This window comes from Grampus griseus (assembly GCF_964374135.1).
Source record: "Grampus griseus genome assembly, chromosome: 11".
In the NCBI taxonomy this organism is placed as follows: domain Eukaryota; kingdom Metazoa; phylum Chordata; class Mammalia; order Artiodactyla; family Delphinidae; genus Grampus; species Grampus griseus.
The window spans coordinates 213,906-231,043 of NC_139005.1; the positions used below are offsets into that span (position 1 = coordinate 213,906).

At 47.4% G+C, this 17,138-nt stretch overlaps 1 protein-coding gene across 15 annotated transcripts in view; it reads left to right on the forward strand.

Annotated features, from left to right (window-relative positions):
* MICAL3 (microtubule associated monooxygenase, calponin and LIM domain containing 3) overlaps window positions 1-17,138 on the forward strand; it is a 185,340-nt gene that overhangs the window by 4,571 nt on the left and 163,631 nt on the right. The gene's annotated exons all lie outside the window — the stretch shown is intronic.

Genomic DNA, 17,138 nt, shown 5'->3' on the forward strand with positions numbered 1-17,138 from the left:
TTCAGAATTCAGCTCTGAACCTGTGGAATGGCGTGTGGTGGTGGAGGGCATCGGGCTCTGAGGTGCGTGATACGCACCAGGGGACAGAACAACATCCCTGCCCCCTGGGGCTCAGCTGCACATGACTTGCTGTTTTCTTGGTGTGGGCTTTAGCTGTCTTGAGGTGTATGGTCATTGTTATCAAGAAAGTGGGGAGGGGGGACAGGAAAACTATCCCGCTAAACCCTGCAGTTCATTGACTTTTTGTCAGTGTCAAGTTTCACACAGAAGAGAAAATTGCCACGAGTTAAAAAAAAAAAAAAAAAGAAAGTGGTGACAATCAGATTAAAGAAGGGAGAAGAAGTAGGACTGTTGGTTTGTACCCTGGTGAAAGATGGGAGACAAAGGGCAGAAGCTTCTGCTAAGGGGTCAGGTCCCTGGCAGGAGTGGTGCCTCCACAGTGTCTGTGCCGGAGGACGGACAAGCTCGTGTGGGTGTGTGGATGAACACCGGGAGAGTGGTCTTTCTGCGTTAGGCGGGTCTACAGAGGCCTGTTTAACCATTGACCTAGGGACCTAGTGAAGGGTCCGGTCTGGTTAACTCTGGAAGGAGAGGAACAGTACTCCGTCAAGTGGTTAACTAGTAGCTTTTATTGATTTTTTCCTTACTGTTAAAGCAAATAACTACATGAAAGGTGGAGTGAAACTTTGGTTGGTCCCGGCTTTGCCCTGTCTCCTGCCCTGCCTCTTTTCTGTTGCTGATTTAAGCAAAGCATGGAGGAGGCCTGAGTCCCTGTCTCTGTGCTGGAGCTTGGGAGAGAGAGGGGCAGAGCAGCCCAGAGGGAAGACCAAGGGCAGGCAATACTTCCTCCAGCCCCGGCCGCCCCCCAGATTATACCAACAAACCTCCACGCAGGTTGTCCCCGGGCTACAAAAGGCCGGCTTACAAAGGTCCCGGCTACCTTCCTGGCTGCCTTCCTCACAGCACCCACCCCCACGACCAGGCTGCCTTGTGATTGCCAACGCTGGGTCTGTGAGTAGCAGAGGAAGAGAAGTGGGGAGAGTAGCATCCCGACGGTGGCGTCTGCAGTCCCGCGTCCAGATCGTTAGCTGTGTGCCGGGCCTGTTCTGAGTGGGTGCATGGTGACCGCTCTCAGTCCTCCTGGCCGTCTGAGCGGGTCGGTGCTGCGATGGCCCCTGTTTCCTGCACACAGAGAGCTCAGTGATTGTCCCGTTAGAAAAGGTGGACTTAGGCGTCATTCAGACTCAGGCATTCGGTTCTGGAGTTGTGCTCTCACGGACCAGTCAAGGGCAGCTGACTTACCTCTGTCATGGGGTGACGTCAGCCCTTCCTCTCTTCCAGCCTTCCCTGCACTGTTTCACATTGTCCCTCTCTTCACTTTTGAGTTATCTATTTGAAATGCTACAGGAGAGATGCGTTTAGGTTAACTCGCATATTCCTTTAAAAAGGGGGCAGGGTCAGAGGAGGTAATACTGAAGCATTCAGAGGGGAACACAGGTAGGCTTCCCAGAAGGGACACTTAGGACAGTGTAGTCTTCGGGGACCTAGTGGCTGGGCCATGGGATCTGGAAAGAGGGTTGATTACAGGTCTGCTGTCTGAAAAGCTGAGGAAACCCTTCCCCTTCCCTCCTCTACCTTTTTGCCTGGCCTGGGTTTCTGATTCCCAAAACCTAGAGCTCGCACAAACCCTATCTTTGCCCTAGCTCAACTACTTTATGGATGATTTTTATTTAATTTATTTATTCTTTTCTAAACGAGGTAGTGTGGGATCCTAACCACTGTTTGGAACAGAACCTTTTACCCAGTTTGGTCGTGACTGGTCAGAGTCATTTGTTTCCCTGTGAAAAAGGAAAAGGAAGTATTTTAACTAGTGACATGGTCATGTTTCAGTTTGTTTCCAAAGCAGATAGGCTTTTGTCAAAACCAGACTTGCAGACATAGGGAAAACAAATCAACCTTCTGCCTTTGGCATTTTTAAGCACCCTTAGACAAGTAGGTACCCTGGGTAATTATATAGGAGTAGCCATCACCTACCAAGCGCTACGGTGGGCCAGACACAGCCCAGCGCCTTATGTGCACGCACCACGTCTAGTCTCCTGCTTCACACCAGGGAAACTATTGCAGAGAGGATAAGGTCCGTAACCTTAAATAAGTTGCTGAGGCTGGATGACTCCAAATCCTGTGCGTCTAATCACCTCGCTGTAAGGTGACATGTTGAGGGAGCAAAAAGAAGAGGAAGCAAGGAAGAAAAAGGCAGTATGGGGCAGGGAGAGAAATGGGAGAGATGGCAGTGTGCCTGGGCCCCCAGGACTCACTGGACGCTGTGTGCCTCAGTGGGCTGAGCAGGGCCCAAAGACTCCTTGGACCTCGACCACCCTCAGGGAGCCCGGGGACAGAGGGGCCGGAACCTAAGAGCTTTGACTTCATGCTGGGGCTTCCTCTTAGCACATGTTTATTGAGCAGCTGCTATATGTAAGGCATGTGCCAGACAATAAGACGCTGTCCGCCTGCAAGTGGGGAAAGCACAGATGCAGAAAACCATAATGTGTTGTGATTAGTGGCTCCACTGGCCAGGGAGCCCTGAACATGGAGTGGTAAGAAAATTTATACTAACGGGCAAAATATTTTTTTGTCCATTTGGTTTTGTTAATTTCGTACACATAAGATTGAGAATTTCTAGAATTTACCCCCGTGGCTATTGTTTCAGGAATGTTTGTATATTTGCAAACAGCGGATCTGTTTGCAGCTGCTCTCTGAGGAGCAGCCCAGCACCTTGGCTGTAGGAAAGGCTGGGGCCACCTCTTCTTCCTGAAGGCTGCCCTTTGGCCCAGCACCACTGCCATCTGTGGCTTGTGCTGCTTGCCTTGGAGGTGCCAGTGCTCTGGGCTGCTGGAGTACCGTTTCCCAGGTGCTCTAACAGTGGGAGCAGTCGTGAGCAGGGAGGCGCTTAACCGATGCTTTGGGAATTAGATTGGACCATGTTATCTCTGAGGTTCCTTTCTAACTCTAGGACCCTGATACTGTGCCTACAGGGACCTGGGAACTCTGTGGTCGCCTTGTGCTGGTGCCTGCCAACCCTCCCACTCCTCCTTCCTTCAGTATCTCTTTGTCATGTGCTGTATTTGGAAACTGATCTATTGTGGGAAAGGCCTAATGGGACTTCTTGCTGGATATACTCAGTGAGATACAGTTTTTGCTTGTGTTTTAATCTTTTATTTTAGAAGACCTTTGGATTACTATGATCAAGTCCACTCAAACAGAAATTACTTACATCTCTTGGCAGTGGTTAAGCATCTTCCCCTCTGCTCCCTGCTGTATTGGTTGAGTTGACTCCATTTGGTAATAACATTTAGGACCCTTTCACATGTTGCTAATGAAACATTCTCTATGTCCATGACCAGTGACCTCAGAGAAGGGTTCATCAGCTTAAAAATATCCTTGCTTCAAGCAAAGCTGCTGTATGAAAATGTGGATTGACCTCCAAAATATAATTGTGTGTATCTGTACTTCTTGGCTTTAAATTTAATTCTTCACAGTAAAGGAATTTTGCAACAGAATTCCTTCTCAAGGAATTCAGAATTTTGCTTTCCTGTATACAACTTTCCCAGGCAGTCTGATCTTCCACCTTTGGTGGAAGTAGCTGCCTGTCACTTTTACCTGCCTTGCCCTCTCCATGCCCTACACAGATGCAGCCTCAGAGCCGCAGATGGTACTAGCCCCAGCCTCTACGGGCTTCCAAGCGCTGTCCTGGCTATCAGTCAGGTCTGGCAGTGCCTGGCTGGCCAGCCTCTCCGCATGCAACATTCATTTGCACCCCAGGAGCCGTCTGGACCGTGGTGCAGTTGCTCCCCTCTCGTGCTTGTTTCCAAGCTGCTTCTGCAGGCTTTTATGAGGCCCAGGTGCTTGGGCATATGCACCAGGCAGGAAGAGCCAGGGTGGAGTATAGATTGTTCCCTGGTAGGACAGTAAAGGAGGGCAAGGGATTTGGCTGAAAGCCTTGCTTATATTAAGGTGTGGGAAAGGTGGAAAGGCAACTAATCTATCCGGAGTATGCTTTATCAGTACACTGTCATGACATGACAGTCTCCTTTAATCCTTATAACAATCTTGGGAGGTGACATATATGATGCCCACTTAACAGGCTGGGAAACATGAGGCTTAGTGACGTTAGGTTGCTTGCCTGAGATCTCTTAGCTGGTGAAGAGTGGAGCCAAATTAGATTAAAACCCAAAATGTGGGAGTGAGTCTCTGTTTTCCCGGTTCATACCTGGTCTTTGCAATCTTCAAGCCCCGCTTCTCCATGCCCAGGTTTCAGGGGTTGCCTGAATAATCTTACCTGAGAAAGAAGTCTAGAGGGAGAGGAAAGAAAGAAGGAATGACATTTTCCTGGGTTCCATGTCACTAAAGAAAAAAATCTTGCCTGCCATTCCAGTTCTACAAGGATCAAGCCATTAGCCACTGCAGTTGCCCACTGACAGTGCAGCCTGAGAGGAATTCAGGATGGAGAAAAACAACCATTCTGTGCTTTGGATGTGCCGGCCCCTAGATAGTTAAGATGCATATCTCAGGAAGAATTTCAATGACCCCAGATTCTTGCATCTTCCCATACACAGAAAAGCAGTAAAATCGATAACTCATCCTTTTATGCTTGACTACATGTTTCTCCCAGCAGAAAAGTTCATATATACCCTGGCTCTTCCCTCTCCTCTTTGGAGCAGCTCCTCAGAGCTGTCAGAGAGGCTGTCTCCCGGGCTGTAGTCCTCAGTAACGTCCCCAAGTGAAACAACACCGCCTCTCTCTCTCTCTCCCTCTCTCTCTCTCTCTCTCTCTCTCTCTCTCTCTCTCTCTCTCGCTCTCTCTCGCTCGCTCGCGCTCTCTCTCTCTCTCTCTCTCGCTCTCTCTCGCTCTCTCTCGCGCTCTCTCTCTCTCTCTCTCTCTCTCTCTCTCTCGCTCTCTCTCTTGCTCTCTCTCTCTCGCTCTCGCTCTCTCTCGCTCTCGCTCTCGCTCACACACACACCCACACACCCTCCCCAAAATGTGTAGTGGTAAGGAGCATGAACTCTGGAACTAGACTTCTACATCATTTACTAGGGTGTGTGACCTTGTATATGTTATTTAACCTCCCTGGGCCTCAGGCTCTCCATCTGTACAATAGCATGACAGTCCTATGTGCTTGGTGTGGCTGTGAGCATTTAGAATCCTGCCGGCACTTGATAAGCAGCAGTGAACACCCTGAGTGTTAGCTGGTACTGTTATTGACTGAAGGGACAGTCTCTGGGGGAGCATGTGTGGCTCCATGCTTACCAATGTGAAAGCACCCCCAAACATACCCCCCAACTGCTGCTCTCTGTCTCATTACTCTCTGCCTCATCCCTGGCTCTGCATTGTTTTTCTTATTAGCAACTCTTTGGACTTCCTGGAATAATTTGTTCATTAATTTATCATCTGTTGGGCCCCTTCTCCGCATGTTGCCCTGTACTGGGTATTAGGGCAGGGCCCAGGTTCCTAGAGGTATTTGACCTTGTCCCTGCTTCAGAAGATACAATATGAATGCACAAGACGGTTGGGTAAAGGAAGAAGAAAAGCAGTGAAGTGCCAAATGGCACAGACAGGTGACTCCAGTCTTTGGGGAGAACAAGGACAATAACTTACCTTTTGAGTCTTTATTACATGCACAGCGCTGGTTTAGATGCTTTACATGCACTGTCAGCCCTGCAGTCCAGGTGCTGCTCTGGCACCCCTGCTTTGCAGATGAGGGCGGACACCCAAGTGTCTCGTCCAAGGGCACATGAGTGAGAGGAGCTTGGGTTTTGGACCCTAGTCCGCTGACTCGTGGGCCTGCATAGGCTGTGTCCCAGCTCATTGGTGGGGTTGTCTAGGCGAGGTGAAGGGGTGCCTGGAGAGAGAGTGAGCACGGCGCACCAGGGCCTCGGTGAGGAGGCCAGCCTGGTGGGGCTGGAGTTGAGCTCAGTGTTCATGGACCGCGGAGCCACATTGGGTCTGGGTGTTGGGAAATGAGTGAGACGTGTTCCTTGCCCTCTGGAATCTTACTGTAGCTGGGGAGACAGACACACAAATAGATGATTTCAGTGTAGTGTGATAGGGGCTGTGATGAGGGTGAGTATAGGGTGCTGTGGAAGCAGAGGAGAGGAAACCAGGAAATGTTCCTTTCCCAGCGTTTCCCAGCGTCTTGGAAGGCAAGTTAGCAGTGAGCTTAGCAGTTGAAGGCAAGAAGAGCTAGCTTTCTATTCTTTCTTTCCTTCTTTCTTTCTTTCTTCTTTCTTTCTTTCCTTCTTTCTTTCTTTTTAAATTTTTATTGGAGTATAGTTGATTTATAATGTGTTAGTTTCAGGTGTACAGCAAAGCGAATCAGTTTTTTATATATGTATATATATCTCCACTCTTTTTTTGGATTCTTTTCCCATGTAGGCCATTACAGAGTATTGAGTAGAGTTTCCTGTGCTATGCAGTAGGTCCTTATTAGTTATCTGTTTTGCATATAGTAGTGTGTGTATGTCAACCCCAGTCTCCCAATTTATCCCTCCCCCCTTATCCCCGGTAACTGTAAGTTTGTCTTCTACATCTGTGACTCTACTTGTGTCTTGTAAATAAGTTCATTTGTACCCTTTTTTAGATTCCACATATAAGCAATATCACAGGGTATTTGTCTTTCTGTGTCTGACTTCACTCCATATGACAAAGGCAGAAGGTAGCATGAACAAAGGCATGGCTTTTTGGGCTTTTCTTGCTAAAAGCAAGGTTGTTCACCTGGTCTGATGGATGCCAGGTTACAGTGTGAAGTATATAAGCAAGGGAGAGTTCATCAGAGGTGTTTGAACACAGAGCGACAGCACGGAAGTAATATTTTGTGTCAGTTAATCTTATGGAGTGGGGAGAGATGAGAGTCAGGCAAGACCAGCTATGGGAGGAGTTGGCAAATTTTCTCTGTAAAGGTCCAGAAAATAAGTATTTTAAGTTTCAAGTAGGAAAGCAGGTAATTGGTCAGTGAATGGGCGCGGCTGTGCGCCAATAAAGCTTTTATCCCCCACCCCCCAAATCTGAGTTTCATCTAATTCTTCCATGTCACGAGATAGTCATCTGTCGATTTTTTTCCCCAACCATTAAAAAAATATAAAAACCCTTCTTCACTTGCCGGTTGGATTTGGCCCACAGGTCATGGTAATAATTCAGGTGTGAATGACAAGAGACTAGAACAGGATGTCTGCAATGGAGATAGGCAGGGAGTTGATGCCAGGGGCGCTTTGGAAAGAAGACACTGATTAGATAGAGGAGATAAGGAGAGGGAAGAGACCAGGGGACACCCAAGTTTCAGGTTTGGTGCCTTCCCAGGTTTGGTAAAACTGGTCTTGTTTTACATGGGCCAAGAATATGACTTGATTCTGGAGAAAAAACCCAGAGATACTGATTCCTTAGGGGCTCCCAGACTGTCAGCACCGTGAATTCTCCCGATTGTCTCACACATATCTTTGCTGCCTTGGCCTTCAGGTGCTTTAGGCAGGAGATGGCTGCTGTAGCTGGGTCTGTGGGCCCACCTGTTTGTCGGGGCACAAGAAAAGTTTATCTTTTGGATAACTTTTTAAAAAAAATTAATTTTATTTATTTATTTATTTATGGCTGCATTGGGTCTTCGTTGTGGTGCGTGGACTTCTCATCACTGTAGCTTCTCTTGTTGCAGAGCACGGGCTCTAGGCGCTCGGGCTTCAGTAGTTGTGGCACGTGGGCTCAGTAGTTGTGATGTACAGGCTTAGTTACTCTGCAGCATGTGGGATCTTCCTGGACCAGGGGTCGAACCCGTGTCCCCTGCACTGGCAGGTGAATTCTTAACTGCTGTGCCACCAGGGAAGCCCTCTTTTGGGTAACTTTGGATGTAGTTTCAGACTTACAGATAAGTGGTAAGAGCAGTACTGGGAGCTCCGTTGTACCATTCCCTAAATTTGCTAATTAGGTTTTATTAATTATTTACACTTTGCCCCATTTGCTTTATCATTCTTCCCTTGCCGACCTGGATTCACATTCCAGCTCTGCCTTTAGTGGCTGTGGAATCCTGGACCAGTGTCTTAATCTCTCCAGACCTCGCCTGTCACCTCCCTCGTAGAGTCCTCAGTAGAATTTGATGAAATAAAATACACAAAATGCCAAGCGTGATATCGCCTGGCTGGTAGCACATGGTCAGTAAATGTTAGTTCTTTTCCTTCCTCAGCAGCCCTGGAAGAAGTGAGTCAGTGAAGGAAGCAGGGAGGAGCAGGGGAAATCCTGAGTCTAGGTGTAGAGAGAGGGACAAAAACAGTGTGTCAGAGATGTGACCATGAGAAGGAGTTGTTTATTATCAAACTTTGACACTAAGATGAGGGTTTAGTTTTTTTGTTTTTTTGTAACTTTATTTTGATATAATTTCAGAAGAGGCAAGAATAGTACAGGGAGCTCTTGTTCCAGAAACACACATTGTTTTCGTTTTGCCCCATTTGCTTTTTCATATTTTTTCCTTCTCTTTGAATAAACTAGGGACATTGACCCCTCAATAATTGAGTGTTTTTTCCCTAGGAACAGGGATATTCTCTTAGATTTTGACAGGGAGCCTTAGGTTCTAAAACTGGGAAGTGGCATGGTGTGAAAGTACTTGGGGAAGATGGGCTGAAGTCCAGGGGTCTTGTGGGTGGGCAGTTTGGAATAATTTCCACTGGAGGGTGATGAGGGCAAACTGTGACCAGAAGTGGGAGGGATACAGACCCAGGAGATGTTTAGTGGAGTCTTGGGATCGGGGACAGGGAGGGGCAGGGAGTAACTGCACTGCTTTCTGGCTAGGAGAGCAGCACGCATAACTGAAGAAACAAACTCAGCTTTAGTTTATACTTGGGAAAATGAAACGTCTCTCTCTGCTTTTATTCATATTACAGTCTAAGGAAGATAAAGGCCCACCAACTCCTGGCCAATGGGGATAGAGTATCTGCTGCATTCTTTTTTTTTTTCTTTTTAAGAGTTTTTTTTTGATGTGGACCATTTTAAAAGTCTTTATTGAATTTGTGACAATATTGCTTCTGTTTTATGGCCGCCAGGTATGTGGGGCCTTAGCTCCCCAACCAGGGATCGAACCCGCACCCCCTGCATTGGAAGGTGAAGTCTTAACCACTGGACCACCAGAGAAGTCCCTCTGCTGCCTTCTTAGAGGAGCAATACTTCAGGCTTTGTCATGAAGCTAGTCAGTAAAGACGAGCATTCAGGTTAGGGTTAGGGTTAGGGTTAAGTCTCACGTAGACCTAGGAGTCATTAGTGACAAAGGCAGGTGTTTCTAAAGGATGGTGGGAAGCCAAGGACCAAAACCACTCTTGGGAAGGCGGCTGGGCAGGATCCACAGGGAACCAAGGAGAGGAGTGCAGACCAGAGACAGAATTGGGAGGGAGGAAGGGAGAGCACCCAAACTGAGCTCCAGGAGCCGGGAGCGGGAGTGGTGGGTGCTTGTGGGGCTCTGTATTTTCCAGTGCAGGAGCCAGAACTTTAAGCAAGCTTTAAGGAACGCCCTGTGAATAATGCCACCCAGGGTGCTAAACCAGATCAGACTGTCGAGGGTTTAAAATTAGCTTCCCAGTGCCTGAGTGTTTTGTGGAAGAAATACCTCAGGGAGAATATATCAAAGAAGATGTCTTAGATTTGAGCTTATACTAAGTACTAAAAGACCCGGCCCCTGCCCTTTGTAAAAGAAATGTGTTACAGGGAAGATTGTTCTAGTCTCTCTGGCTTTAAAAATTCCCAGCTCTAAAAATCTTGTTATAGGAAAGTCTTGAATCCCTCTGGAGTGTTAGGGGTGAAGTAACTATAGGGTTATATTTTGTTTCTACAAACATGCATGAGCACCTTTTGTGTACTAAACACTGGGAGTGTAGGAGTGAACCATGGCCTGCCAGAGCCTGTTCATACCTTGTGGTTAAATTTTCAGGAATTTTGCAAGTTGGTTGTTAAATACAGCTATTATTAATAATTAATTCTAGGGACTTCCCTGGTGGTCCAGTGGTTAAGACTCCGTGCTCCCAGTGCAGGGGGTTTGGGTTCGATCCCTAATCAAGGGACTAGATCCCTCATGCCACAACTAAAGATCCCTCATGCCGCAACTAAAGATCCCTCATGCCGCAGCTAAGGATCCTGCATGCTGCAACTAAGATCCAGCACAGCCAAATAAATATTTTAAAAATTATAAACTTATAGTTAAATAAATTGTATTGAAAGCAAAGGTAACAAATACTCAAAATTCATTACTTCCTCATTATTTTAGCATGAACTATGCTCTCAGGTCTCTTGCCCCATATGGTGGAAATACTGTATAATTGTGAATTACAGTACATTTCCTCCCAGCTCTGTGTTCAGAGATGTACGTAGCTTGAATTTGGCCATGGTGGGAGTATTTACACCACAGAAACCAGCAAACACTACACATCAGGGCTTGATTTGTTGTTTTGTTCATTGGCTAAGAAAGTGATGAAAAAATGTTAACATTTGCAGTTTAAACTTAAAGTGTTTTGTGTCCATATCTAGTACATTGTGAACAGCACAAAAATTTGAGGAAATACTTCTTTTAGTATTTGAAAAACTAGGGTCCAATTCAGCAAAGAAGCTGCTTATATCATGTTTGATATACATGTTCTTTTTTTTTTTTTTTTTTTTGCCTGTGCTTCGCAGCATGTGGGATCCTAGTTCCCCGACCAGGGATTGAACCCGAGGCCCCTGCAGAGGATGTGTGGAGCCCTAACCACTGGACCGCCAGGGAAGTCCCAAAATAAATCTTTTTTTGTCCAATTTTGTTTCACTCCTTAAGGTAAATGAAAACTGACATTCACTTTACTTATCAGTTGAGTCCATGGATTGGCCATAGATATGAGTTAGACAAAAAAAATCTATGACAGGTTTGTCTGAGAGTCAATTGACTATATGGAATTTACAGTAAAGAGCATTATATATTTTATACTCTATTACTTATTACTATATATTTATTACTATTACATATTTTATTACTATTATATGCTATACATCTTTAATATTTATTTATTTATTTATTTATGGCTGCGTTGGGTCTTAGTTGCATCACGCGGGATCTTTTTTGTTGCAGCGCGGGCTTCTCTCTAATTGTGGTGCACGGGCTCCGGAGCGCATGGGCTCAATAGTTGTGGTGCGCAGTCTTAGTTGCCCCTCGGCATGTGGGATCTTAGCTCCCCGACCAGGGCTCCAACCCATGTCCCCTGCATTGGCAGGTGGATTCTTAACCACTGTGCCACCAGGGAAGGCCCTTGTTGTTTTTTTATATCCACCAGCAAAGCATCCTAGAATTCAGGTTTAGAAGAGACTGCAGACAGAGACTATATCACCCTGATGTTTAGGGGGCGTGCTGGGCTGGGAGAAGGAGCTGGAGAGGACTCCCTGTCTCCTCTGGGCTCGGACCGGCTCACAGAAGTCCCTGAGTGCAGTGGGGGAATTCCTCTAATGAAATCTTTGGTGGAAAGACTCAGCACCTCTGTTCTCTTTATTTTATCAACATTTGTTGAGTACCTACTGTGTGCCAGTCCCTGTGTTACTTACGAGAATACAGTGACAAAAAAGACATGGTTACTGCTCTAAACAGTTTTATTATATAATTCACATACCATACAGTTCATTAAGTGTAAAATTAACTGGTTTTAAGTATATCCGCAGCATTGTACAACCGTCACCACAATTAATTTTAGAACATTTTTATCATCCCCCAAAGAAACTCTGTACCCATAGCAGTAACTCTCCACTTCTGTCCAGTCCCTCTCCCACTAGCCATAGGCAACCACGAGTCTACTTTCTGTCTCTATAGATTTGTTATTCTGGACATTTCATATAAATGGAATCATGCAGTCTGTGGTTTTCTGTGACTAGATTGTTTTCACTCAGCATAATGTTTCAGAGTTCATCCATGTTGTCGCCTGTATCAGAATTTCATTCCCTTTTATGGCCAAATAATACTCCATTTTATGGATCTACTCCATTTTCCTTATCCATTCACCAGTTGATAGACATTCGGCTTTTTGCTACCTCGAATAATGTCACGATGAACATTCGTGTACAAGTTTCTGTGTGGACGTGTGTTTTCATTTCTCTTGTATATATGCATGCCTAGGAGTGGAATTGCTGGGTCTTGTGATACCTCTGTTTAGCATTCTGAAGAGCTGCAGAACTGTTTTCCAAAGTGGCTGCGCTATCTTACATTCCCACCTGCACGGTATGAGGCTCCCGGCTTCTCCACATCCTCGCTACCACTTGCTATTATCCTTTTGGTTCTAGCCGTCCTCGTGGGTGTGAAGGGGTATCTCATTGTGGTTTTTTTTTTTTTTTTGCCGTACGCGGGCCTCTCACTGCTGTGGCCTCTCCCGCCGCGGAGCACAGGCTCCGGACGCGCAGGCTCAGCGGCCATGGCTCACGGGCCCAACCGCTCCGCGGCATGTGGGATCCTCCCGGACCGGGACACGAACCCGCATCCCCTGCGTCGGCAAGCGGACTCCCAACCACTGCGCCACCAGGGAAGCCCCCTCATTGTGGTTTTGATTAGCATTTTCATAGTGGTTAATGATGTTGAGCATCTTTTTGTGTGCTTATTGACCATTTGTATATCTTATTTGGAGAAATATCTATTAAAATCCTTTGCCCATTTAAAAATTTGGGTTACTTTTTTAATTATCAGGCTGTAAGAGTTCTTTATATATTCTGTAAATGAGTTCCTTATCCGATATATGATTTGCAAATATGTTATCCCACTCTGTGGGCTCTCCTTTCACTTTCTTGACAGTGTTCTGTATGTTTCAAAGTATAAAAGTTGTTAGTTTTGACAGGTCAAATCTGCCCTCAGTTCTTGAGTAAATCCAGATTTACATGACAAATTTCTATGCTTTCAGGTGTTTCTGTTATATTTAACATGTCTCTACAGTTGAATAGTCTGTAGTCAGTTTCATAACCTTTAATACTTAGACCTTATGTTGGTGACTTTGTTTTAGCTTTTTAGAAACTTAAAATCTTATGAAAGCAGAGACTAAGGCATATAGGCTCTTTATAGCATTTTACTCACTATGTTGCTGGTAAAAACAGCCATAAGCTGATGACTCTTTTTTATTTATTTATTTTGTTTTTGCGGTACGCGGGCGTCTCACTGCTGTGGCCTCTCCCGTTGCGGAGCACAGGCTCCGGACGCGCAGGCTCAGCGGCCATGGCTCACGGGCCCAGCCGCTCTGCGGCATGTGGGATCTTCCTGGACCAGGGCACGAACCCGTGTCCCCTGCATCGGCAGGCGGACTCTCAACCACTGCGCCACCAGGGAAGCCCGCTGATGTCTGTTAAACACACTGATTGGGGGCCAGGCTTCTGGGAATAGCTGGAGGTTGGACACAGTATACTGAGGTTGTATTTAAGCATAAGTCAGGAAAATGGAGCAGTGTCACTTCCCATTGTAGTCTTAATTCTCTTGTGTTATCTAGTGAGATTTTCAGCTCTATTTACTGTAGTATAGGCATGGAATTTAATAATTAGAAGTGTATCTGGGTTATGGAGATAAGTTACCACAATGAAAAACGTGAACTACCTCCTGCCCTGATCCCTGCAAGATACTTCAGCAGTCTACCCTCTCCCTATGCTGTTCAGACAAGTCTAAAAAGCAGTAAGACATCTGACTTATGTAATAGTGTTCTGTTGGCTGTCTCATTTGCTCCCTTCCTACCGCCTGCATAGCAGTAAGTAGGGTAGTATGTCCCCCCGAGAAGGGAGCCAGCTCAGGAGGTGGGCTGTCTCTGTCCAAGGTCGCATTCCCACTAGTCATGGGGATGCTGGGGTATCTTTGGCGGGACATACTTGGGATTACTTGCAAACGTGGTTTTTCAGTGCCTCATTTGTTCTGTATCCCTTTCTTTATCGGGTATTTCCATTTCTAAGTTGGGGTAAATGAACGTGTTGATTTTTTTCTTTGTATGTAATCTGAACAAGTGGGTATAAACCATGTAGCTGGGGCCTAGAGGGTGTGTGGAGCATAGGAACAGACATGTGAGGGAGAGGAGACCTGGGTAAGGACAGTGGGGAAGGTGAGAAGTCCTGTCTGTGCAAATGCAGGACAGTTGTGGGGTTTATGAAATAGAGTGGGAGTCAAGTAGGGTGTAAGACAGTTTGAAAATTCCCAGGCTTGTTCACTGTTACCCGTGAGGTATCAGAATGCCTTTTTAGCAAGTGTACTTGCGAAATGAAGCATAGTCGCGCGTCCCCACTTTGAACAGAGCTACCTGTGATCAGTGGGTGACGGTGGTGGTGGCATCTTGGATTGCTTCTGGCCTTTCTCTTTGCAGAACTCAGAACCCTCCACATGGTTTTGTGATCACTAGGTCAATCCAAGACTGGAAGTTCTGTCACGGAAGTCACCCTTGGGATGTTTTTGGAACGTCTTTACCTGATTTGCTCTTGGTGGGACAGACACCTGAAGACGGCTGTGATGTGGTTAAATGTGAGGGCTCCAGAGCCAGATTGTCTGGGTTTACTTCCATCTTCTACCACTTAGAACTGCGTGACCTTGAGTACGTGACTGTCCTGTTTCTTGACCCAAGAATGTGGATAATAATATCTACATCACAGGGTTATCGTGAGGACTAAGTGAAACCTTGTGTAGACTTCATCACAGAGTGAGCCCATATTAAATGTCAGCTACAATGATTGCTGCTGTTCTTGTTGCTGTCGTTAATTGCACCCAGCTCTTATAAGTGAAATGGGTCGTCAGGTTGGGTGTGAGAAGAGATAGCAGCGATCTAGTGACTCCGCTTGTTGGGCTCCTGCGTGTTAGGCCTGCGTTGTGGCTCTTACATGCCTTAGTCCGTTTACTTCTCGTGACGTCATGGAGGGCAGTTTTATCACATCATGGAGGGCCGTGCTCAGGTCAGACAGCTGCCTCCACTTGACGACCTCATGCTTTCCTTGTCTATGGCCAGTTTGGCAGCCAAAGTAACAGGAAAGTCATCCTTTGCCCAGAGCCCATAATATCAGCTACTCACATAAGATGTTGCCTGAAGGGAGGTAAGATTTCCAGAACATAAACTTTTTTGGGAGCGAGTCTTTTCTGTTGTGATGATTGAACAGTGAGGAGGAGGAGAACCTCAGGGGCCTCATCTTTTAAAAAGGCCCATGATCACCAGGTGCCTATTGGTCTTCCTTCCACCCACAGGCAGGTACCCACAGCCTTAACTGCGACCCCAGCCTGCGGGGTGAGGGTGGAAGGGGGCTCAGGCCCCATCCTCCACTATCATAATACAGGCAGCTTCAGGATGGGTGCAGGGCCTTGGGTGACCTGCCTGTGTCCCCGCCCCTCTGGGGAAGGAACATGTGCTCAGTTACATATTTTCTAGAGACAAGGCCCTTATCAGGTGAATAATTTGCAGAAATCTTCTCCCATTCTATGGGTTATCTCTTTTTTTTTAGCTGCGTAGGGTCTTAGTGGTGGCATGCAGGACCTTCGTTGAGGCACCCGGGGATCCTTTGTTGGGGCACGGGCTTCTCTCTAGTCGTGGCATGCGGGGTTTCTCTCTCTAGTCATGGTGCGCGGGCTCCAGGGTGTGTGGGCTCTGCAGTTTGCGGCCCGTGAGCACACCAGTTGAGGTGCGGGCCCAGCCGCCGCGCAGCACGTGGGATCCTAGCTCCCCGACCAGGGATCAAACCCCTGTCCCCTGTGTCGCAAGGTGGATTCTCTACCACTGGACCACCAGGGAGGTCCCTGTGGGTTGTCTTTTCCCTTTTTTTGATGGTGTCCTGTAAAGCCCAACATTCCCTTGCCGCCCGGCCCCGCCGTTTTTCCCTGTCGGTGAGGCTTTACATGTGTGGGATGCCACAGATGTAGAGAAGCGGGGGGGGGGGGGGGGGCAGCAGCCCCTCCCCTGTGCACCTTCCCGTCCCCCTCAAGGTCACTCAACCTGAAGAAGAGTTAAGATTAAAGACCCAAGTTAGTGGGCACGGGGTCAGGGTGGAGCTCTGCCTAAAAGAATCCGGAACTGCAGCCTGGTGTGGCCACGCAGGTGAGCTCGGAGCAGCACGGCCCAGGACTGCCTGGCGCTTCAGGGGCTGGACCTGGGGCCCTGAGCGGCAGGTACTGGCTGGCGGTGCGGTCTGGAGGCTGAGCACCGAGCACAGTAGGGTGCTTCCCCTTGGGCCCGGCGGAGCCAAAGGCTACACAGCCGGCGGCTCAGGTTGCAGTTGCTGTGGGAACTGTGACCTTTGCATTTCCTGGCTTATGCGTGGAATTTCAGTTGCGTAATTCTACAACAACTTGGATTTTTCCTCTTCTCACCCTCCTTCTTGGCATTTAATTTTTTATCCCAGTGAGTGAGATCTGTAGCCCTCTGCCTGTCTGTCTCCTCCTGGGGCAGACAGTCTCACTCACACTCCTTTCCAGGCCGCTCACCCAGAGTGTGCCAGGCAGGAGACCGGCCAGGGCCTGACCGGTGGGTACCTTCCTGTTGTCCCCTGCAAGGCCCTGAGGCTGGGCCAACCGGCCTGGAGAGGCTTCTGGGCTGGACTGCTGTGCGGGTGTCCAGGATGGGCCCAGCTGTCCCTTTGTGTGTATTTCTCTCAAACAGGCCTTGCTCGTTTCTCCTTGTGCACTTGAGCTTACCCTGTTCTGTGCGCCTGGAGCATCCTCCCAGGTGGCTGAGCTAAATTCTCCCGAACTTCAGTTTCCACTTGCAGTCCTACCCTCTCTGGGAAACCTGTCATCACTACTATGGCCTAAAATTACCCCCTTCCAGGGAACGACATACGACTTGAACATTTCATTTGGCATTTAATTAGATACTGTCTCAGGATATTTTTCTTGTTGGCTCAAGAACATTTGTCATTTGGGGTGGAGGGATGGTCTGTTTTTTTTTGTTTTTTTCTGTAAGATTCTTGAGGGCCAAGGTTTTAAGTCATTGCATTGCTTGTAAATTGGTCAGTGGTTTATATTTGAATGAAGCATGTGTTCTCTTGGTGTCTGCCATGAGGAAGGCATTGGGCCGAGAGCTATGAGGGACACAGGAAGAAGCAAGGTCCTTAAATCCACTTTCCTTAAGATGCCAAGCCTGGCTTTCCATGATGTGGCCTTGCCTGCCCTGCTG